This window comes from Ovis aries, chromosome 3 (assembly GCF_016772045.2).
Source record: "Ovis aries strain OAR_USU_Benz2616 breed Rambouillet chromosome 3, ARS-UI_Ramb_v3.0, whole genome shotgun sequence".
Lineage (NCBI taxonomy): Eukaryota > Metazoa > Chordata > Mammalia > Artiodactyla > Bovidae > Ovis > Ovis aries.
The window spans coordinates 16,835,741-16,853,957 of record NC_056056.1 but is presented as its reverse complement, the minus strand read 5'-3'; the positions used below and the strand labels follow the sequence as shown (position 1 = coordinate 16,853,957).

Genomic DNA, 18,217 nt, shown 5'->3' with positions numbered 1-18,217 from the left:
AAAATCATGTTTTGTTTTGTCCACACATCATCAACCACATAAGCACAGCCACACAGCATCAAGGTTAAAAAGAAAATAAAAACAACTTTTAAATCATTTCACTGTCACAGGCTCCCCAGTATTCAGACAGAAGACAAGGGGCCCACGGAGCAGGGAGCGTGCTGGCCTGTCCAAGTGCACTCGGCACAGAACGAGGTCTTAGATTCACTGGAGAAACAGCTGCAGACTGTCCTGCGCAGGGAAGGGTGTCCAGGCTGCACGGTGCTGAGGGGATACTCCGTGGTCCACGGGTCCCACACTGCACTCAGGGTAAGGACACTTGCCTTCATCTACCCTGGGATCTTCTGTCTAGCTCCCTCCTGCCTCTGAGAGATTCTGACCATTTTACGAGCACTATGAATTCACCTCTGTTAACAGTGGCTCAGAAGCTTCTTTGTGCTAAAGCGTGGATGGCTGAAGGGAGCCAGTCATTCCCCGGGAAGCAGAGCCCCTCCCACTTCATTTGCGGCCCCGACCCTGTCCTGAAGACTCCCCCGGCAGGGCTACTCCCTTGCCAGGCTGCTCCATCACCCATGTCCCTGCAAGACCCTGTGTTTGAGGAAGGTAAGGTTGGAGAAGACTCTTGAGAGTCCCTGGGACTGCAAGGAGATCCAACCAGTCCATCCTAAAGGAAATCAATCCTGAATATTCATTGGAAGGACTGATGCTGAAGTTGAAACTCCAATATTTTGGCCACCTGATGCGAAGAGCTGACTCACTGGAAAAGACCCTGATGCTGGGAAAGATTGAAGGCAGAAGAAGGGGACAACAGAGGATGAGATGGTTGGATGGCCTCACTGACATGATGGAGATAAGTTTGAGTAAACTCTGGGAGTTGGTGATGGACAGGGAAGCCTGGTGTGCTGCAGTCCATGGGGTCACAAAGAGTCGGACAGGACTGAGCAACTGAACTGAACTATATTTTTAAAATATCTGTATTACTTACAATTAGTCAATAAAAGTGACAAAAGTGGGTTTAAAAAGCCAACCCAGGAATGGGAGCTCTGTCCCTTTCAAATGTCCCTGCATAGGTGATGGGGAGAGGAGTCCCTTCGTGAAGCATCTATTACTGGGCACCAAAGTTCACGGCGTGGGGTGGGGTCGGGCAGGGGAAGGGTAGAGGCTCGGGGGTGAGCGGAAGGGGGACTTGAAGGAGCCGCTTCCTTCCACAGAGCAGCCTGCCCCTCCTGCAGCCCCATCTCAGGGCCCTGAGTCTGCACTTCCCCTGCCAGAAAAAGTCTGGGCTGGTCCGAAGCCAAAAGAGCGCACCTTCCTGCCGCCGCCGGGGCTGTGACAGAAAGGGAGCCCCTCACGGACACGACAGAAATCCTGCTGAAGAAGGCCTCAGGGACATTCCAACACCGGCCAGGCTCGGGCCTGGACACCCTCCCTCCAGACCTGCAGACTTGCTGCCGGGAGCTGTATCTCTCTCACCGGAGGCTCATCTTCAGAAATAAGTGGCCAGGAGCGCACTCTTTCCCTTCTAAGTCGGACAAACACTCTGCAGGAGAGCGCAAAGGGTCCCCGTGGCTTCCTGCTCACCGTCTGCTTCCCGCAGACACGCTGCCCTTCTGACCTCCGTCCTGGAACGGGGTGCAGCGGGACACCCAAAGAAACAATCACTCCCACTGCAGATGGCACACTCCGGCCAGCAGCAAGCAACCCTTTCAAAGCCAGGCACAAAGTCATCATGTTTCAAGGCTGATGGGGGTCAGCATCATGTGTCCTTTAGGGATGACTTCCTTACTCCCTGCTGCTTAGGGGCCTGCTCAGAGCTTGAGTGGCCATCCCACCCCACCCCAGCCCACCCAGAACCTTCTACGTGGTCACATACCACCCTGAGTGCACCATCACCACATTTTGTCAGGGACACAGTGACCCCTGGTCTCCACTCCTGTTTTTCAGACAAGGACACACAGACAAGAGCAACAGCACATGTCAATACACGTATGATAGAGCATGACCAGCATGGGCCAGCCCCTGCTCTCATCCATCCCGATCACCCTCTGCCAATCAAAGGGCAGTCTTCAGGGCACAGGCGTGTCACCTGCGTCCTCCGGCCCCTTTAGTCAGTCCTGGGTGATGGCAGGTGGTCGGGGAGCAGCTCTGGCCAGTTCAGATGGGAGCAGGATAGACTCAGGGCTGTTTCCTTGCAGGCAACCAAGTGGAGTTCTTGTTGCTATGACAATGAGCCTGGGAAAGTCCTGGGTATGGAGCTTGTCAATCCTTTGGGTTAACAGAGCAGGACATCACGGAGTAGGGACTGTGCAGGGGCATGGACACAGGTCTCTGTGAAGATTCTAGAAGCCAGGGTTCTGGTGTCAGCACCGCTGCCCACTGGACCCTCTCCACACATCGCCCCTGCCCTCCCAGGACCTGTTCTGGACCTTCCCGGGCCAGCAATCCTCATCTGAGCTCTGGCTGGGACCTGGCCCCAGGATTCCCCAAGCTTTTAATCCTCCCTTCTCCACCCTCCCGGGAAGGTGTCACCCAGCTCAGTGAGAAGCCTGGCTTCTGTGTCTACAGCAGCAGAGAGGGGCTTCAGGGCAGTGAGGATACATCTCAGAGAGCGAGCCAGAGGATAAAATAATCTCTTGAAGGATCAGCCCTGAAGCCACAGATCCACCTGGGAGTTCAGGCATGCCTGTGGCTGGGAGCCCTGTCTGCCCATGAAACCACCTAAACATTCGTGGCCCTCCCTTTCTAAGAACTCCCCGAAAGTCCACCTCCAGTCCTTCCCATGGCCACGCCTATGTTTACACTCAAATCCCTCCACCTACTCAGGAGCAGCAGTGAGCCAGCTGGCATTAGGTTTCCCTAAGGATCTAAACACAGCTCTAGACTCCGGATTACAAGAGTCAGAGGCACTACCCACACAGCTCGTCGGAAAACAACCAGAGCCTTTTCTCTGGGCAAGCACCTGCCTTTGAGGATCGCATCATGAAGGGAAAAGGATCCAATAAAGGTGGTGCTAGTGGTGAAGAACCCACCTGTCAGTGCAGGAGACATAAGAGACATGGGTTCAATCCCTGGGTCGGGAAGATCCCCTGAAGGAGGGCATGGCTACTCACTCTAGTATTCCTGCCTGAAGAATCCCATGGACAGAGGAAGCTGGCGGGCTACACTCCATGAGGTTGCAAAGAGTTGGACACAACTGAAACGACTTAGCACAGCATGCACGCAAAAGGTATAAAATGACAGGGAATCAGTTTAAAGGCAAGTGGATTCGCCCTTTTATCAACACTGAGTTGCAGATGGTTTTAGCTTCCCTGACATAGTTTAGTCAGATAATTAAGCAAAATCTGGGACTTCCAAATACATAGAGCAGATTTCTTACTGCACCACTCCAAGATCTAAGTTTCTTCCAACAGGTTTATTTGCTTTTTAAGGTCTTTGCTTTTTAAGACCAGATGAGAGAAGGGAGTATTTCTAAAAACACAGAAGTAAGTGGATACAATAAACTCCACACAGGTGGTAAGAGTTGATGACGGTGAGGACAAATATCTGCCAGGTTCTCTAAAGACAAAACCAGGATGACTGGTGACATGCCAGCGAGGACTCCTGGGTGAGGCTCAGAAACAGGAAACCCCTGCCAGTATCATCCAGGAGAGGGGGTTCAAGGTCAGGACCAAGGCCAGGGCCCGAAACCACATCCTAGAAATGTCGCTTCAAACATGTGTAACCACGAGCAGCCCTCCAAAACCTCCTGAGATTTGAAGGCAGGAAGAGACAGAACTAGAGGTTTGGGCCCTGTCTCTGCCTTCACACATGACAGCAACATATAATGGCCAGAGGATGGGCGCTGCCTGGACAAGTCAGCTCTGAGTGCCCCGTCCTTGGTGCTCCAGCTCATGGACACCCACGGGCTTCTAAGGATTTCTTCTAGAAAGACAGTAGCAGGTGCAAATGAGGGGGCCCAGCAACACACCCTCAGCGTCCAGGAGACTTCTATTGGGAAAATAAACAGGAAGCTTTAAATTCCGCTTCTCCTGTTAGCAGCATGCCAAGGAAGTAGCTCACACAAGGACCAGACATACACAAGTGCAATCAGCTCATGGTCTGAGCCTCTGTGTCCTTAGATCTGGAAGAAGTGACCTCTGACGTCTAGCAGCACAGACAGGGGAGAGACACACACCTCCCATGGGAAGAGCTGGAGTGGTCCTCATTGCAGGGAACACTGTAACACCTTAATGACAAGTATCCTCCCTAGGCTGTCTCCACACTCTCACTTATACCTTTGGGTATACTCAGGGTTCACTCTTAATCACCAGGAAATTATAACCCGCTGCGCCCCGAGACAGGCAGAATCCACGGGCTCAGCTATACTCTCAGTGTAATAATTGAGTAACGTAAAACTGATGTTTCAACCTAAGAATGTTGAAAGTGTCATTTTTTGCACCCAAAAGCATCTTTTTTCATCACTGGGAGCTATTAAAGGTCTGGGAACTCTTAAAGGACCCCTGTGTTTAGAAAACAAGAACTTGTAACAAGCCTAAAGAATCCCACGTCAATTCATCTGTATGACATTTATGACACTAATATCACAAAACTTTGTTTCCCAGAACCCATGACCTGTAGATCAATACATCGCTCACCATCTTTCAGTCATCTGATCGCCTACATAAAACTGCCTGCATCCTATCCCTGCTGGTCCCCTGCCCCTCCTGATGTTACCCCAGGAATTGTCTACAAGCACTTCTTCATTTATTTATCATTTCCTTCCCCCTAGAACATAAGTTGCAGGAGAACAGTGGGTACTATCAAGCTAGAGTTTAAAATACCTACCCAAAGAAATACATGGCTGCATTTTGTTCTTTCCTTTACTGCCAACTAACTAGGTAGAAAAACAAAACAAAACAAAAATACTAGCTTCAGTGGGGCATTATCTATTTCATTGGGGTGAAGAGGACAGATCTATTTTCTGATCAAACAAGGCTGACTAGCATCTCCAGATAACCTTGTGATTAGCTGTGATGTTTCTGAATACCTGTTCAAAACCACTTTCTATTGTGTAGCTGCTGCTGCTGCTGCTAAGTCACTTCAGTCGTGTCCGACTCTGTGTGACCCCAGAGACGGCAGCCCACTAGGCTCCTCTGTCCCTGGGATTCTCCAGGCAAGAATACTGGAGTGGGTTGCCATTTCCTTCTCCAATGCATGAAAGTGAAACATGAAAGTGAAGTCGCTCAGTCGTGCCTGACTCTTAGCGACCCCATGGACTGCAGCCTACCAGGCTCCTCTGTCCAGGGGATTTTCCAGGCAAGCGTACTGGAGTGGGTTGCCATTGCCTTCTCCGATTGTGTAGCTGGTAACCAACATATCAGAGACAGGAAGTCAGCTCAATTATCTTCACGTAACAGATGAAGAGAAGAGGCTCAAGAAGGGTAAGACCATTTGTCCAAAGTCTCAAATGGTAAATCCAGGCTTCACACCCAGTCTCCTGACTTCCCAAGCCACGTTCTCTTCCTGCACCAACATCCACACTGCCCTCGGGTCCACCGAAGGCTCTCACACGCCCATGGCTCGGACAGTTGATGGGCTGGTGGGGGCTCCCAAGAGCCTGGAGAAACCCCTCTGCCTCTGCTGCACAGAAACGCCAAATGCCAGGGGCTTCCCCGGTGGTCCAGTGGTTAAGAGTCCCCCTGCCAATGCAGGGGACCCAGGTTCGCTCCCCGGTTCAGGAAGATCCCATGTGCTGTGGGCAACTAAGCCCGTGCTTCGCAACTACTGAAGCCCACAGTCTAGAGCCCTGCAGTCCGCAACAAGAGAAGCCTCCACAATGAGAAAGAAGGCCGCGCACCACAACAAAGTGTGTGTCCACTCACCGCAACTGGAGAGTTTGTGCGCGCAGCAATGAAGACAAGTGCAGCCAAAAATGAATACACAAAACAAAAATAAAGCGTTTTTTAAAAAGCCAATTGCTAACCTGGCTCTTCCACCTTCTTATGACAAAAGAGGCCAGCCACCCTCTGGGGGCAGGAGGGAAGCCACTGACGTTTTAACCTAAGAATGTTAAAAATGTCATATTTTTTACCTAAAAACATGTTTTCATCAATGAGAGCCCTCTGGTTACAAGAAGAGGTGTCTGGCCCCCACGAGGGGAAGGATAGTCTATCGAGTTGGCCGAGACACCGAAATCAATCCAGAGCTCAACTCCCTTGATGAGACAACGTATCACAATCTCACAACCTTCTCTGTCCTCCCCGGGCTCAGTGCCGTGGCACTGCACTTTCTAATAATTGGGAAAAAAAAAAAATCTATCATCCTCCTGGTCTCTGTGAGGAAGGCTGGGTCGTTGGTGTGTCCTTGGACTTGGACAAGACTGAAAACTCGGCATCCAGGGGGTCCAGGGGTGTGGCCAAGATTAGGAGGTCAGGAAGGGTCGTGCTCCATCCCATCCAGCCCTGAGCCCCTCCTCACTCCCCCACGTCAAGCTGCCTTCTCAGCCCTCGCCCACCAGTCTAGAGCTCACATTCCAGCAGGGACTCAGAGCACACCATGACTGCTCTAGTCTCACTTTTCTGATGCTGGTTATAAAGAGACCCCAAGCACCGATGGGCTTACTTGATGAAGAGAGAGAAACCCAAGTTAGAACAGAGAGACGGGATCAAGGCAATGCCACAAACCCCGTCTCGTCCCCTTGTGCCAACAGTTTGCCCATCCCCTCTCTCCATACCATAGCGAGACACCACTGGGGGCTCTGTTAGATAGAAAAGCCACAAAACTTACTCAATATTAGTTCTGACATGGCAACAAAGATCCCCCGCAGGTATAGACACAGGAGTTTTCATTTAGAGAAGATGCACGCAGAGAGAAGGCCCCGGACCAACAGGGCCAGAGCTCCGCCTGCAGACCTAGCTCACTCTCTACCGAACACGCAGCTTTGTTGGAAGCCCACCCGTGAGGGAATAGGAGGTAATCAATAAACTGACGCAACCTCCCCTGCAGGGAAACAGAGATGCAAACTTCCAATTATTCCCAAGAAAACACCAGCTTCCAAGGTGGGGAGCATTCCTGCTGGGAATACCCATAATAGAGCAAGTCTAAACAGTGTATTTATTTCCAGCCCTGGGTGGAAGCTTGAGTTGGACTCCCAGGACCGGCTCCTGGTGTCCCTGTGCGTGGAGCCTTCCTTCACGGAGAACAGATGTGGAGGAGTCTGTTTCAGGGAAGGACCAAGTTGTTGACATGATAATGGGTCTAAAGGGACTACGTTCTCTCAAGGATGTAAAGCTCTGGCCACTTGAGAATCGTTAGTATAGAATTACAGCACCAACAATAACAAGACCCACCAGGTCCAGACAATGTTTTCCTCCTTCTTAGGTTATCACAGGACTCCAGGGCCTGGCATTCAGGGCCATCTGCCAGCTTCCTGACAATCCAAGAATGAGCAGGTCCAGGTGCCCCCGGGCCGTGGAAGACCACTGACACCCTCACCCACAGGCGCCCAGGTCTCCTTTCCAGATCTGCTCGCCACTTATCCAGAGATGCTGAGGGATGAGGGGCTGGGGTGGGGGGCGCTGTTTCTCTGGGCTCCGCAGCAACCTTGTGTCTGCAAGACGCTGCTTCATCGGGTCTCGCTCTCCTGCTTATAAACTTCTGATCACCGCCCCCCCCACCCAGCGGTGCAGGAGACATACGAGACCCTCAAGCCCACGTGCACACACATGCTTCCATCTTCTCTTCCTGCCAGCGCCCATCAGTGTCTGCAGCGTAATTTGCTTATCTTGTTTATTCTGTCGCCCTGTCGGGAAGACACATTCCTCAAGGAAACTGATTTTCACTGGCTTTGCTCTCTCTCAGGTCCCACAGCCCTGGCATAGAGGAGGTGCTCCATAAAAATGGGTAGGCACAATCTATCTAATGAACTCATACCTGGGAGAAAGCCAGGGAGGAGGGGGCCTGGTGGGGGGGGGGGGACATGTGGGAAGGATCACTGCTCTACCAGAGATGTCACCAGGACAGAAAGGATGCTATGTCCACGTCGTATCACTACCTGGTATTACAGGCTGTACGTGAAAAGGAAATACTTACTGAGTGGATATCTCAGTAACTACTAAATTAGCAATTAGGTGTGATTTTCTCTGCTGGGAAATAAAATTTCTCATTTTGGCCCAACTCAATGTATGTGAAAACTGTCCAAAGAAGCAATTCCAGTCACCTGTGCTTCGGTGTGAATTCATGTAGAAACGTGCCAGCTTTCTCTTTCTTCCTGGGGACCAGGACACTGGCTATAGCCAGCTCTGCGACCCTGACACATCTGCTAAGCTCTCTGCAGCTTGAGTTACTTACATGGAAAATGATAACGGTGGATTTTCCACCTATGAAATCAGCTGCATTGTTTTTAACTATAATAATCTGAGCACAGTCATGGTTGTTGTTGAGTTGCTCATTCGTGTCTGACTCTTTTGAGACCTCACGGACTGTAGCCCCCAAGGCTCCTCTGTCCATGGGATTTCCCAAGTTGGGAGTACTGGAGTGGGTTGCCATTTCCTTCTCCAGAGGATCTTCCCAACCCGGGGATCGAACCCATGTCTCCTACACTGGCAGGTGTATTCTTTACCACTGAGCCACCTGGGAAGCCCAAACTCTGCAGTCGTGGAGCCAACAGGAAAACACACATGACTAACGGTAACACACACTGATAGTATGCTATTGAGAGGCAGCAGGCAATATTTATCAAGGACCTTAAAAACATTCAGCTCCTCTGATCAAGTAATCCCATTTCTGGGAATCCATCCATAAAGCATGAAAAAAACTATGGGCATGAAAATATCTGTCACAGCATTTCCCATAATAGATAAAAGGCTTTCAGACCATACATGTAATTTTTAAAAAGAAATATCAAACCAGTAAAAGCAGAAGAGTGGAAAACCATGAGTCACAGGAGGATATTCTGCAGTCTTAACCAATGCCTTAGTGCAATTTTGGTGAGTGGAAAAGGAGTATAAAAATCATAAGCTATGTTAGCCTCTAGAGACAAAGAAAGGATACACACTCACACACGTGGAGTCATTGCCTCCTTACAATGAGGAGACATTCTGCTCTTCCTGAAACGGTCCCACCAGGCTCCTCTGTCCATGTGATTCTCCAGGCAAGAACACTGTAGCGGGCTGCCATTTCCTTCTCCAAGGGATCTTCCTGACGCAAGGATCAAAACCCTTATCTCCTGCGTCTCGTGCACTGGCCGACTGATTCTTTACCACTGAGCCACCGAAGCGAAGATGAAGTAAAGTGTGAAGTGTTAGTCACTCAGTCGTGTCTGACGTTTTGTGACCCCATGGACCATAGCCCGCCAGGTTTCTCTGTCCATGGGATTCTCCAGGCAAGAATACTGGAGTAGGTTGCCATGCACGCCCTCCTCCAGGGGATCTTCCAGACACAGGGATCGATCCCACATCTCCTGCGGTTCCTGCATTGCAGGTGGATTCTTTACCAATGAGACTCTGAGGAAACCCTTACGACCCCATGGTCTGCAGCCCTCCAGGCTCCTCTGTCCGTGGGATTCTCCAGGCAAGCATACTGGAGTGGGCTGCCATTTCCTCCTCCAGGGGATCTTCCTGACCCAGGGATCAAATCCCTTTCTGCTGCCTTGTCAGGTAGATTCTTAAGTGTTGAGCCACCCGGAAAGTCATACATATAATTATATGACCTCAAAAACTTCTACAAACCCAAGGCAAGTCAAAATAAATAGTTTCAGGGAACAGTTGCAAAACTTATCCCGGTTAATCTCCTTTATACAGAGTTTTAGAAACAGAGATGAAAGAACAGTAATAGAAAATGATCAAAGAACAAGAGACAGTTCACAGGGAAAAAAGACAAGTATCCCCCAGAGGGACACAGTCCTAAAACATGCAAATTCACAACATAAAATGCCATTTCTCGATTTTCTACCCAGCAAACATTCAAACGTTTTGCAAAACACTCATCCACGAGGCTGTAGGTCAATAACTGCTCTCCTGACCCACTGGAGTTCAAAATGATACAACACATTAAAAGGTACTCTGTTTTGTTTTGTTTTTAAAATTTACCAACACTTTATCTATATTTGCCCATTGATCCAGAAATCCTACTTCGAGGGCACGCGACCAGAGTATGAAGTTTGTTGCTGTGGTGTTGTTTGAAATACCAAAAGATGGAAAAGAATCCAAATAGGAGACAGGTTAAATAAACCAAGGGAAACAACCCTGGAATGCAGTACTAGGTGATGGCAGAAAGGAGGAGAAACATCCTACAAGTTAAAAAGGGAAGATCTGCATGATGCAGTAAATTAAAAACGTGAAGTATAGAACATGTATATTATATGCTGAATTTTGTGTATATTTGCACTTATTTATATTTGCAAAAGAAACATTAGATGTACAGGTGTAGCCACCATGGAGAGCAGTATAAAGGTCCCTTAAAAAAGTTAAAATAGAGCTACCATATCCCACTCCTGGGTATATACAGAGAAAAATTTATAATTTGAAAAGATACAAGCACCCCAGTGTTCTCCACAGCACTCTTCAAAATTAACCAAGACATGGAAGCAACTTAAATGTCCATCAGCAGATGACTGGATAAAGAAAATGCCTTATAAGTATACAATGGAATATCGCTCAGCCATAAAAAATGAAGTAATGCCATTTGCAGCATCATGGATAGACCTAAATTATGTCATAATAAGTGAAGTTAAGCCAGATTAAGAGGGACAGCTCTTACAAGATATCGATTATATGTGCAATCTAAAAAAAAAAATTATACAAATGAACTTACTTACAAAACATATAGACTCACAGACATAGAAAACGAACTTATGGTTATCAAAGGGGAAAAAGGGAAAACTAGGAGTTTGGGATTAACACATATACACTATGCTATGCTATGCTATGCTAAGTCACTTCAGTCGTGTCCCACTCTGTGCGACCCCATGGACGGCAGCCCACCAGGCTCCCCCCGTCCCTGGGATTCTCCAGGCAAGAACACTGGAGTGGGTTGCCATTCCTTCTCCAATGCATGAAGGTGAAAAGTGAAAGTGAAGTCGCTCAGTCGTGTCCGACCCTCAGCGACCCCATGGACGGCAGCCTACCAGGCTCCTCCGTCCATGGGATTTTCCAGGCAAGAGTACTGGAGTGGGGTGCCATTGCCTTCTCCGCACATATACGCTACTATATATAAAATATTAATAGATAATCAACAGGAACTATTGTATAGCGCTCGGAACTGTACTCAATTTCTTATAATAACCTATAATGGGAAAAGAATCTGAATAAGAATGTGTGTGTGTGTGTGTGTGTGTGTGTGTGTGTGTGTAACTGAATCACTTTGCTATACACCTGAAACTAACATAACATTGTAACTCAACTATACTTCAATTAAAAAAAAAAAAAAAAAAGAACACCTTAGGAATACCCAAATCCTAACTAAAACAGTTACCGAACAGGTTGGACTGGGCGGGGGTGGAGAGAGTGAAAAGGCCCAGCTGGCAAACAGGACTCAGTTATTACCTTTAAATAAAACTGACTGTGAACTACATGGATAAGCTTACAGAGACTTTAATAAAACAGACTGTACTATCATAGTCATTTAGCATAAACAGAGGATCTCTTGCTCGGTGTTAATTCAATCAAGGGATAAAGCCTGTTCATTCTACACATTGCCTAGGGATGTCAAGGTCAGGGGATGCATTTTAAAAGTATGTAAAAGTTTCAAATGGTTTTAAGAGTGTTTTTCTTCTCTGAGCTAGCTCAGAGTTCCCAAAATGTCAGTGTATATCTGCTCTACTCCAAATTTAAAATCTGCCACTTATTGTCAACATTCTCTGATCCTCTGCCTGTCAGAGCTAAGGTTTTAGACAGAGACCTGTCAGCTCACAGAGGAACAGGACTTTCACAGTGTTCACAGCGTCAGCCTCTGGGGAAGGGTCTTATTTTTCTCACAAAGAAAACAAAGCAACATCAATTCAAACAAAGATTGTGCGTGTGCCTGTTCAGTTGTGTTGGACTCTTTGGGACTGTAGCCCACCAGGCTCCTCTGTCCGTGGGACTTCCCAAGCAAGAATCCTGGAGTGGGTTGCCATTTCCTCCTCCAGGGGATCTCCCAGACCCAGGGATCAAATGTGTGTCTCCTGCATTGGCAGGTAGATTCTTTACCATTGTGTCACCTGGGAAGTCCCAAACAAAGATTAAGACATCCCAATAACAGCTAACATTGACTGAGAACTTCCAAGGTGTACATATTCATGAGCCACTTAATCATACAACAGCTCCAAGAAACACTGCCCCTCCCTTGCGGGAGCGCTGGGGGTCCAGGAGGCTGAGTGATGGAGGCAGGGGTGGACTCAATCCTGCTAACTATAAGGGTCCACTTCCTTATTTTCTGAACAGAAATGGACTGGGTGTAGCTCAGGTTGTCCTGAAGCAGCAATAACCTCAGCGGCATGAAGGCCCACACTCCAACCGCCGTTCTTGCTTCTTACGAACCCTGTGTGTTCAGTTAAGACACTCCTGGTGAACAGGGGTGAGTGAACTGCGCCAGGCCATCCCACAGAGTGTCAATGAGATGGAGCTGATAAATGAGCAGACTCCAGGCTGCCCTCAACACACAAGCACGACAGTGGCCTGGAAGCTGTGGGACCCAGGGTTCCCACACAGCTAAGTCCTGCCTCCTCCCTTCCACTAGCGAATGACATGCTACAAAAGCCCAGCAAAGACGTAGACCAGATGCCGGAAGATGCTCCCCACAGGGGATCAGACAGTTTCTGCTCTGAGTTTTGTTTCAAGGGTCTCCACAGCAAAGGCTAGACTCCACTGCCACATCCCCCAATCAGACAGAAGCAGCTCCTCACCCATGGGCAGGCCGGGCATCAGGGAGACCAAGGGCCACATCCTGGCCCTGGTGCAGGCACCTATGGGAGCATCCTGTCCCCACCTCCCCCGTTTCTGACCCCCGGCCTTCTCTAAACATGGTTGAAGATGGTAACAAAGCTGTCACTGTTTTACCTTGCTTTTTTCATTTTTACAATGTTGTGTTGGTCTCTGTCATACCACTCTAATCAGCCATAATTATGCCTATAACCCCTCCCTCTTTTATTAACATACCGTTTTTTATCATTTTATTTATTTACTTACTTTTGGCTGTGCTTGGTCCCGTACACCTGTGATGAGCTAAGGAAGTGCAGCCCGAAGTCTGTGGTTGAACAGCTGGCGGCACTTCTGAAAAAAGATCCCAAGTCTCTTTATCCAAGGGGCCCAAGGCACCATGGGGACCTTGTATGCCAGACAGCAGCCTTTCCTGGAAAGCAGACAGTGTCTAGGACCCGAGGCCATCAGGTCTGAATCCCAGTTCAGCCCCCCAACCACGGGATGGCGGCAAATCAGAGAAGCTGAACATCAGTTCACAGTCCCCAGGGCACGATCTTAAACTACGTAACATGCGTACTGCTTCACTCAGTACTTCCACCAACCGTGAAGTACACGCACTCTTCTTCCCATTTTACAGAAAAGGAAACTGAGGCACTGAAGCTCCACAGCCGGTTCAGTCTTAAGTGTCAGAGCCTGGGTATCCTGGCTCCAGAATCCCACTCTTCCAACCTATAAACTCTAGGGTCCTATAAGCACTGCCAGCAATGGTGTCTGCGGCCACTGGCTATTCAGCATACGCTGCTTTGTGCTGATGCATGGCAGAAACCAACACAATATTGTAAAGCAGCTATCCTCCAATTAAAAATAAGTAGATTTAACAGTAAGTATAGCCGTCAACTCCAATACTTTGGCCACCTCATGTGAAGAGTTGACTCATTGGAAAAGACCCTGATGCTGGGAGGGATTGGGGGCAGGAGGAGAAGGGGGACGACAGAGGATGAGATGGCTGGATGGCATCACCGACTCGATGGAAATGAGTCTGGGTAAACTCCGGGAGTCGGTGACGGACAGGGAGGCCTGGCGTGCTGCGATTCATGGGGTCACAAAGAGTCGGACACGACTGAGCGACTGAACTGAACTGAACTGATAGCCCTCAAAAAAAAAAAAAAGATGCTGTTATTATGATTGTTCTCTCCAGACTGGTTCAGGAGGCACATCACTCTAGCCAAGGGCGGTTGGAGAACCGACCCCACCATCTCTTTTCTGCCCTATCATCTGCTCTGCCAGCCACAAGCATCTACGAGAGGTCTTCCTCTGGGAGTCTGGGCCTGGACACAGCCCAGGGATGAGTCCCCTTCAGCCCGGGGAGATGTGGACAGCACCCCCCCAGAGGGTTGGACATGACCAGAGACACAGCTGGCTGCCTTTTCAACCAAGGGCACAGCAACATAATAAGATGGTGTGTAAGCTAGAAAGGCCAGCAAGTGGCAGGAGGGAGCACAGAGCAGGAAAGGGTTGCCAAGGAGCCTGATCCCAGGTTCCCGACCCCAAAAAAGAGCTATCAGCCCACAGAAGAAACCACCTGGGGCTGTGTCCGCTCAGCCCGACCCACTCGGAACTTGTCTAAAGGGAAAAATCAGCTACACACATAGGAGCTTGTCTAAAAGGGAAAAATCAGCTACACACATAGGAGCTTGTCTAAAAGGGAAAAATCAGCTACACATATAGGAGCTTGTCTAAAAAGGAAAAGTCAGTTACACACATAGGAGCTTGTCTAAAAGAGAAAAGTCAGTTACACATAGGGAGACGTGCAGCTGAAGGTGGTGAGGGGTGGGGTGAATGCCAGAAGTTACGTAAACATCACTTCTGTAGGCTGGGGGAAAGCTGTCTCCCAGAGTTTGACAAGTGAACAATGAGACATGGCAGCATTAAGGATTGCCACCCAGTCTCGCTGCGGAGCTGACGTGCCCACGAGCAAGCTCAGCCCAAACCCGGCCTTGGGATGAAGAGGAGGGGGAGGTGGGGTGGAGGAGGCAGACCAGTAACTTTAGCATCCTCTCAGCGATGTGCCATGCTGGGCCTTCCAGGAGAGTGGGTGGGTTCAGCGGCTCCAGCCTGATTTGCGGTTATTGCATAAGGCTGTGGGCTGGGGGTGGGAGCTATTCCTCCCCAGGGGCCAGGACACAAAGAAATGAGACTCCTCCTCCAGGGCCCAGGGCTCATGAACCAGGCTGCAGTCTCTCTTGGGCACAAACAAGTAAGAACAGACCAGAAAGAAAACTGCATTAAGTTCAAAAGAAGCAAATGAGGAATCTAGAAACATACTTTCTGTACATTTTTTTTCATATATATATATATATATATATTTTTTAAATTAAAGTAGTGGGTAAAGAATCTGCCTGCAATGCAGGAGATGCAAGAGACACAGGTTCAATCCCTGGGTGGGGAAGATCCCCTGGAGGAGGAAATGACAACCCACTCCAATATTCTTGCGTGAAAAGTTCCAGGGAAAGAGGAGCCTGGCAGGCTACAGTCCATGGGGTGACAAAGAGTCAGACACGGTTGAAGGGACTAAGCACACACATACGCATAGTTGATTTACAGTGTTGTGCCGATCTCTGCTGTATTCAGCAATGTGACTCAGTTATACATTTATCCACACACACTCACACATATATATATTCTTTGCTTAAATTCTTTTCTATCATGGTTTATCACAGGCTACTGTGTATAGTTCCCTGTGCTATACAGTAAGACCTCCTTGTTTATCCATTCTAAATGTCATAGCTTGCATCACTTACATGTGGAATCTAAAATATGACATAAACAAAACTGTATACAAAATAGAAATACACTCACAGACATAGACAACAGACTTGTGGTTGCCAGAGGGGAGGGGAGAAGGAGAGGGACTGGGAGTTTGGGGTTGGGTGGATGCGAACCATTCTGAACTTTCTTAACCTACAGAGAACATGCTAGGCCTCATGCCAAAGCAAAGCTGCAGTTCAGTAGAGCAGAGTCCATACTGTAAACACAGTAAAAGAACAAGGAGAGCTTTGGGAATCCCAGTGTCCAAGCCCTTTTCAGGGACAAGTGACCTCCAAGGCCACAGAGTGGCAGAATCTAATCAGAAGACCAGATTCACTCCTAATCCCCAGGTCAGCGTAGGTGCTAGGACAGAGACTGGAGGGCTGTCGCCGCTTACAGTGAGCTCTCCGCACGGCTGCAGAGAGGAGTTGAAGGCTTGGGGTCTGCCAGAGAAGGGTCAGGGAAACACTCAGTAACCCTGACGCTGTACCTTGTCTTAGCCAGAGCCACCCAAGATCTCTGTGTTTCCCAGTCTTCAGCATCACATCTCAGAGGTGGTTTAATTTGCAACATTCACCATCTTCCTGGCATTTATATGGAACGAGATAAGAATTACCATGTGTACCGGATGCCAATCAGCGGGACCTGCTTTCCGGCCACCCCCACCACCCACCCGTCCCAGGCTCACAGAACCAAAGAAATGAGGCCAACTGGGGAAACCAGAAAACTGGAGGAATATTCAGACCAGTTTACAAACTGAAATCGGGGAGTTGAGAGAACACTGCACAGCCTTCCCAGGGGCTCCCAGATACTCCTGGGTCACCGTGAACCTCAAACCAGCTGCAGCTTCTGTGGCCAGGACGATGGACAAGGATGGTGGGAAATCCAGTGGCACCAGCAACAAAGTCGAATGAGGTGCGAATCAGTGATCCTTTGTCTAGACCTGCCAGATACTTCACAAAGTGTGTGCCACGTCATGTGGGAAGAAAGACAAGAAACGCGGCAAAGACAAAAATGTTCAGGGGTGCACACAGAATTCATGGCCTCAAGGCTTCTGCTTGTCATTCTGGCTTTTTGTTTGTTTTTCATAAATGTTGCTGTGCAATAGGTTTTTTGCAGGCCATGCTTTAGGGGCAATACATTTGGCTCAAAAATTCAAACAGGGACAAGATCTTGGGAGGAAGGCAGGGAGCACAGGGCCACTTGAGAAGTCACTGCAGCCTGACAAAACTCAGCCCCTGAGGTTACATGGAGAAGGTCACATCACCTGTCCCCGGAACCTGCAGGCTGAGAACATAGGCTGGGACCAGATGACCTTGGGTCACACCCACCTGCAGCCCCTGCTCTCCAGGGACCGTGACCAAGCTACTCAATCCACCCAGCCTCAGTTTTCCCATCTTCAGAAGGAGGATAATGAGATTTGCATTAGTTAGCTAAGGCTGCCTTAACACAGCACCACAGACTGCAGCTTGAAAAGTGTTAGCGGCTCAGTTGTGTCTGACTCTGTGTGACCCCATGGACTGTAGCCCACAAGGCACCTCTGTCCATGGAATTTCCCAGGCAAGAATACTGGAGGAAGTTGCCATTCCCTTCTCCAGGGGACTTTCCCAACCCAGGGATCGAACCCGCATCTCCTGCCTTGCAGGCACGTTCTTTACCACTAAGCCACCTGGGAAGCCCCACAAAAGCAATTTTTTGTGTCACAGTCTGGGGGCTGGAAGTCAAGGATGAGGTGGTGCCAGGCTGGTTCCTCTGCAGCCTCCATCCTCAGCTTGTGATAGTTGCCTTCTCCCTGTGTCTCTTCCCTTTTGAGGTGTTTCTCTATCTCCATTTCCCCTTTGGAGGAGGAAATTCATGATACTAGGTTAAGGTCCACCATAAGGACCTCCTTTCAACCTAATTCCATCTGTAGAGACTCAAATCCAAACAGGTGCAATTCTGATGTCCTGGCTCTGGGGACACACTTTAGCCCCCACAATACTTATGTCAGAGCTTTGCTGTTGTTAAAGGTCTGGCAACTCTTAAAGAATCCTCACATTTAGAAAACAAGAGCTTGTAACAAGCCTAAAGAATCACGTCAATTCATCAGTATGACGATCGCTGTTGTTGTTGTTCAGTTGCTAAGAGTTGTGTCCAACTCTTTGCAGTCCCATGGACTGCGGCACGCTAAGCTCCCCTGTCTTTCACTATCTCCTGGAGCTTGCTCAAACTCATGTCCATCGAGTCGGTGATGCCATCCAACCATCTCATCCTCTGTCATCCCCTTCTCCTCCTGTCCTTAATCTTTCCCAGAATCAGCCAAAGCACTGGAGCTTCAGCTTCAGCATCAGTTCTTTCAGTGAATATTCAGGATTGGTTTCTCTTAAGATTGACTGGTTTGATCTCGTTGCAGTCCAAGGGACTCTCAAAAGAGCTTTCTCCAACACCACAGTTCAAAAGCATCAGTTCTTTGGGGCTCAGCTTTCTTTATAGTCAAGTCTCACATCTGTACTTGACTACTGGAAGAACCACAGCTTTGACTGCACAGACCT

General features: G+C 48.9%; 1 protein-coding gene across 14 annotated transcripts in view; it reads right to left on the bottom strand.

Moving 5' to 3' along the window:
* RNF144A (ring finger protein 144A) overlaps positions 1-18,217 on the bottom strand; it is a 133,731-nt gene that overhangs the window by 46,298 nt on the left and 69,216 nt on the right. For 3 of the 14 annotated variants that reach the window (XM_060413811.1, XM_060413812.1, XM_060413814.1), the window contains one exon: positions 13,146-13,229. The exons of 9 other annotated variants lie outside the window; for them this stretch is intronic. The gene's annotated coding sequence lies outside the window, so the exon portion shown is untranslated. Of the gene's footprint in view, positions 1-13,145; positions 13,309-18,217 lie in introns of all 14 variants that reach the window. 2 more of the 14 variants (XM_042245756.2, XM_060413810.1) reach the window with 1 other exon arrangement.